Source organism: Python bivittatus, unplaced genomic scaffold (genome assembly GCF_059951505.1).
Source record: "Python bivittatus isolate LINGU-HERP-01145 unplaced genomic scaffold, Pbiv_v1 ctg000480_np1212, whole genome shotgun sequence".
NCBI lineage: Eukaryota > Metazoa > Chordata > Lepidosauria > Squamata > Pythonidae > Python > Python bivittatus.
In genome coordinates, this window is record NW_028277075.1 from 97,024,461 (window position 1) to 97,031,144 (window position 6,684).

Below are 6,684 nucleotides of genomic sequence, written 5' to 3' on the forward strand. Positions count from 1 at the left end.
GCATCTCTGTTCTTTAAAGCAGTCCATCTTTTTTCAGGCTTCTGAGCCCAAGAAATTATTCTTCTGAATCAGTTTAAAAGCTTGCACAACCCTATTACATAGACATGAAAAGAGCCAAACTTATAAAAGTCAGCACACTGTAAAAATGCAGTGCCAATCACAACAGCTACAAACATCCAGTAAACACTCTCACTGAAATTAGGCAAACCTAGTTAGCCCTGTTAAACTAGCACTTTGTATATATAATTGTATATATAATTGCATTTTTCAGCTCCCAATTTTTCAGATTTTTTGAAGGTTCTCCAGATCTTTTGGTTTTACACATTTGGTACATTTTGTGCATTGTAAGTGTTGATGAACTTCTTCCTTTATTTGTTTTATATCATTTATCTGAAAGTAAAATTGGCTTATTTCAGGGTAGAGTTGAATAGGATTGAGCTGCCTGTTTCAACAGGTTTGCTCTCTATAATAAGAGTGCCCTGGATTGGTTAATATAATATAAATCATCATATGGACAGTAGTTTCTCTTTAAAAGAAAAAGAAAAAAATCATTTGATTATGATTCTCTGTGCTGACTGAAATTGATTATCCACTGCATGGTGGATGAGAGAATGGGTAAAATAATCCAAAAGGTCCACAGGAACTAAAAGTGTCTCATACATCATTTGATCCTTTAAATATAGCATAAAAGTTGATACCCTCTTTCTTTTCTCCAGCCATCCACTGAGTGTTAATGGCTCAGAAGAAACTGCATGATTAATGCAGTTTGGTGAGAATAGGAAGCTGAATTAGATGATAAATGAAGGCAGATTATGATGTATATTACTAAAATAGCTCAAAAAGAATTATTAGATTTGAACGATTGCATATCTGAATAGATAAATCCCTACCATGCCCAGTAAATATTATTGGGATGTGGCATGTCTAGAATCCAACCCAAGGCTATCAAGCCCCTGCAAAGAGGCAAGATCTGTATTATGGCCCCACCCCGCCCTCTTCCCAATAGAAGAACATTCCTTATTGGAGGGAGAAAAATAATTCTGCTGAAATTGGTCTTCTGGATGTTTTCTTCCTCTTCAGATTGTCCATGTAATTCTTGGGGTACTTTAGAATTTCTTTAGTTGATATTTTTTGAGCTAACTTTATTACTATCAGAGAATGGAGATGGCTGAGTTTGTTTCTTTTCTGCTGTATCTCTCTCTGTCCTCAAGTCTCCATGACTTCCAACAATCCCTAACTTGAAAGAAACCCTTTAGAAGTTTCTTCCTGCTGTCTTTCTTTGGGACTTAACTGAAGTATAGGAAGACTGGGAAACTGCAGACCACAGGAGAGATGATGGTAGAATGAATGACAGGGCATTCACATACTCAACAGCAAAATGAACACCATATCCAAATCATATAAATTCATTGAAATTTTCTTCTCCTTGTGTTCTTATTTTTTTCTTGCTTTCAGAAAGAAAAAATAGATAGATACCAAAGGTAGAAGTAAGTTTCAGCCCAACACTTAAATCAAGTCTTATAGTATGAAATGAGAGAGAGAGAGAGAGATACGTACAGTATGAAATAACCTATAAATATATATCTGTATGTCCAATATTACATTCTCAGATGGTATGCCAACGTAGTATAAAGATTGTGACTCAAGTGCTCTGCTTGTCTTTCTCTTTGACATAAACTGGAAACCTGACATCAGAACATTGTTTGTTTCTGACCAAATGCTCCAGGGTTTACTCTTGACAGAAAGACAGGTAGAAGTCAAGCAGGAGTAATTTAGGAGCAGCAGGAGTGATCCAGAATTCAGGAGAATGGGCCGTTAATGGTAAAAGAAAATCATTTACTCTGCCTCTCTCGCTGTTCTTCAAGGATGGTGTCACTTCTCAATGCAGAAAGCAGCGATTTCTATGTGGTTATGGGGTGGAGGAGGTAACATTTGTAATCTCTAATTAATATTACTTCAGGTTTGATTTTCAGTCTTTGCAGCCCTTCAGCACAATATGAATCTATCTAATAAGATGTCTGACCAATTGATGATCTGAGCTGGAATGGCTAAAACCTATGTCACTACAGATAATTGTCTAAATGTATGCCTGGAGAGAAGCTCCAAACAGCAAAAGCCAATTAAGGAGAGTTGTGACATCAAAGAGGCCCTGGCCAATTTAGAGAGCATCTTTTTTCATCAATGATAGCCTGTGCACATAGAATCAGAAACCAAAATGTGTTAACAACTGAGGAAATGTATACTAGAACATTTCTATGTTACCTGAATCTGAAAGGATGCTTACACAGCTGCACAAAAGGTCTGCTTTGCAGCAACTGACTTATAAAAGTCCACCTTTAATTTAAAAGAAAAGATACACCATGATCTCCCTAAATGTGGATATGTGAATACTTCCCATAACTAATGTCAATGGTAGGGAAGGATGCCTTCTCCTTGTTTCACAGATTTTAGCACTGAGAAATTCAGATCCAAATAAGCCATCATGGAATAATCTTGTCTGTTCCGAAGTTGAACTAGAATAGCTCTACAGTATGTTGACGGTAACATCAGCCTGAAAGAGAAACACCAGCAGAGATTCTTCCTCTGTCTTTAGATATCTGTTGTCTTCAAGGGCTGAAAAGTGGCAAAGATTCATACTTCTGAAAGTTAGACTACCAACACTAGCTAGGACAGTGCACAGTTTTCAACTATTTTCCCCAATGATCACATAACCATTATTTCCTGGTTCATTAAATCTGCATTTTTTTTCATTTGGACCAATTTATAAACAATGCCGAATAGACAAATTAATGTATAGGGAAATTCATATGATCCTATGTACTTTGTTAGGAGCAAAACCTTCTGCATTCAGTTAAACATGCACAGGTCACTGGTAATCAGCTATAACAGTAATATAGTAATAGTAATATAACAGCTTATGTATAGAAAAAGTCTTTGTGCAGTTTTGGATACTAGTTGGCATTAGATCTAAATGTATACTTGTGGAATCATGAAGTTCCTGTTAGATTCCTATGAGGGAGAGAAAAAATAAAGCTTTTATCTAGCTTCTGAGTTGTTTGTCTTGTAAGGCTTCAATGCAACTAAAAAAGAAACTCAGTGCACTTTGGCCCTTGGTCAGCAATTAATTTTATTGGAGACCACTTTGAAAACAGATCAAGATTATTGAGACATAATTTTCCTGTCTCAAGTATACAACCAAAAAATGCATCTTGCTGAACTGGCAGCTGTTAGATTAGTCCTTGTAAGACTTCCAGTTGCTGGCCCCTATTGTAATTCCAGATAAGAGAGTAGGAACTAACATTAGGCATGACTATTCATATCATATGATTGTGATCTTCCCACCAACATCTGGCCACTTACTGAAGATAAAGAGTTGGCTACATACCTTTGGTTTGATCCAGTAACACGATAAGTGAATGAGAAATGAGTGTGTAAGAAGGATGTGTTCTTGGCACAGTCGTCTCCCCTAGCATTAGGAAAACAAGCAGAAAAACAAATTCATGACAGTTTCCTCAAGGCTAAAAATTGCATTGGGAATTCTGGAGGGCTGATTTTCCAAATTCTGACAAAGAAAAAGGCAAAACAGTGCTTTCATTGCAGGATTGCACAGGAATCCTGAAATCAGTCTAGCTTCTCACATTAAAAATAAAAATGTTCCGCCAAGTGTTTCTTGAATTTTTTTTTCTTCTAAAAATAGGTTAAAAAAAAAAAAGAGTCAGGTCAGTCATTTGGGAGAAAAAAATTAAACTTTTTTTGCAACTTTAAAACCAGAGAAAAATGGCAAATATTATAGCTTCTTCTTCAGGAAGCTCAGAACCTAAAATTAGGCCTGAAATATTTACTTTTTTCTGACTTAATGAAAATATTTCTGTGTTTCAAAGAACCCACATAAACACCTCATATTTCAACTGTTATTTCTCTGATTGTCTGATTACAAACAATTAGCAACATTAAAACATTTGAAAGTTTCAAGAAATTCTAGTTTTTTAGTAATTGTTACTGTTGTCATAGAATTCTTTCTGTCTGCAAGTAGAGTATGTCTTAGAAAGCAAGTCAATAAAATACATTTTAAAACTTTGTTGACCAAAAATGTCCTCCCAACATGACTGTAAAAGTCAATTTCCCATGTTTACAGTATGTTGATTTTCTGGATTTAGAATAAAAAATAAATGTGCATGTGGATTGCATTTGTAAAATGTCAGTACATTTTTCCATGAAAAGTGAGTGAAACAATGGTTACGCTTCAGGCCTTCTCGTGTTTGTTTGTTTTTATTTTATAGGAGCTTGGAGCTGTGCTGACTAAATCAAGTCTAAAAGATATCTGGGTATAATGGAACTCAAAACCTAGAATTTCTAGAAAAGTCACATCCAGTGACTGTTCTAAGCACCCTTCATCTCAGCAGTCCTTCCAGTTCCAGGGAAAACCTGAGCTCTTTTGCCACCTGAGGGAAAAGACAAGATGGCACCAGTTCCTCCCACTCCATCTACAGAAATTAACTAGACTGGTAGCCGAATATCATGTCAGGATTGATGGCATCACAATATTCACCACTGCACCTGAGGACCTTGGTCTAGCCTGAAGAAGGCAAGGTATGGCACAAAGCTCTATTTCTCAACAATTTCAATACCACTCATCCACTTTTTGCTGGCTGGTAGGCCCTGCCCTGACCAATCAACCTGGAACACCATTCTGCCCCTCCCTGCTCCATCCTGGTATATAAGCAGCTTGCAAGCTTTCTGCCTCCTCCAGTTGGTTTTCAGACAAGCTCTGAAAGTCTTTAAATCTCCTTTCCCCTCAGGCTGAATATCGACTCTTGAGGGTCTCGGTTTTATTCACCATTTTGCTCATTTCTTGTTTTATGGCTGAATTGACTCCTCAATGGGGAAACAGCTTCAGGTTAAGAAGATGTTATTTTTGTTTTATTTGTATTCTCTGTCCCAGCAGCATAACTGGGATATATCCATTTCTGTTTCACAAAGTACTGCAATCTGTTTTCTTGCAAGCCTTTGTGTAGAAGATAGTATACTCAGTATGGTCTACTCCCTTGTGATCAGACATTGGATTGTGTCCCAAATGCTTCAAATGAAAAGAAGGGGAGGGGAAGGAGCAGGCTTAATATTTGGGAAAGTGTCTCATCAGCAGGCTGTAATTGGATCGGATCCAAAACTCATAATAGAATTTGTGAAGAACATTTTCCAAAACGTTTCCATCATTTCATCCAAGGAAGACGTGTGGTACTGATGGGTTCTGTTCTGACTTAGCCAGAGGCATCCTATGGTTACTAAGCGAAGTAATGTCTGACCATCTGTGATTACCTGTGAGATGCAATCCCACTGTAAATTGTTATGATTAATTGGCCATCACACAACTGCTCTATCTGATACTGCATCTGGCAATGGAAGCTGTTATGACAGTAATTGTGCCAGTCCCCAGCATTGGGAAGCTTTCCTGGAAAAAACATTTTTATACCCTTTTGTTTGATGCAGAAGATTTAGGCTGTAAAATCTGGGTGCCAATCCACTTCCTTGCAAGGAAATTGATGGAATGAAATTCCCACAGGTCATTTCTCCCCCTCCTTGTAACTCAAAGCCATTGAATGGAGGGCAGGGGGAGGAAGCCTTCATTAAATCTATCTGAAAAATGCAAATTAAGGGAGTTGGTTTCCTGTGAGGAATTTTCAGTTCCATTTACAACCAGCAATGATTCACAGGGACCTTAAGACTATGGAAGGTGGGAGCTGTGATCAACACATTTGGAGGGGCCAGTTTGGACAAGGCTATCTTAACATTTCAGGCATAATATGTATTTATATTTCAATTATGAATGCGTAGTTGCCATTCCTAGTCTTTTCAGTATGTACTGTAAGTTGCACTGATGAATTAAGTCATGAGTAAAGTAAACAAGCTGATAATACGCAGCAGATGAGCAATCCTTTCTTTTCTACTGGCCAATCTTACTTCATAATACAGCCATACTACTGAGCCAACCAAGACAATACACTATTCATGCAATAAGCTGAACATTTTTTAAAGATAACTTTAGGCTCAGTATGTTCAAAGCAGCTATTCAGGAAAATTACAGCTTCTCAAAGCACGGTTGCTTTTGCTGCCATAACTTCCACAGCTCAGCTTAGGAGAGCTAGGATAGCATTAAGGTAGCAGTGTCTTCTTAACAGGAAAGATCCCGCAGTGGCTAAATGATCCTTATTCCTTCTCTACATTATCCATTTTTACAGAATTGTAAAAACAACAAATCCCCAAATCTCAACTTGCTGTTGCCGTCGTCCTCATCATCGTCCTCATCATCATCACAGTATTTGTGAGCCTCCAATGAAAAATTTTAAAGTCTGCTGAAAAGAGATCTGAATCCACTTGTCGGTTTTGTTTCCTGCCCTTCCCCAACATCACTGCAGTTTTTTAGTTTCTTTCAGCGAGTGTCTTTTCAACAGCATCTCTAAAAATACTGTATCAAGCTGCAGCAAAGTCAGACAAAAATGCCAGGCATTTATCGGAAATTAACCAAAGAGTTCTGGTAGGGTCTAAATATTAGTAAATAAAATCACATAGAACCAGAGTGCAATTCTTTGTGCCCATCACTCTGGCCTTTCCCAATACATTGAAAGATTTGGAAAGTCCACTTCGATCACTGACCCAAGATCTTTATCTATCTCTGGGTCATCCAAA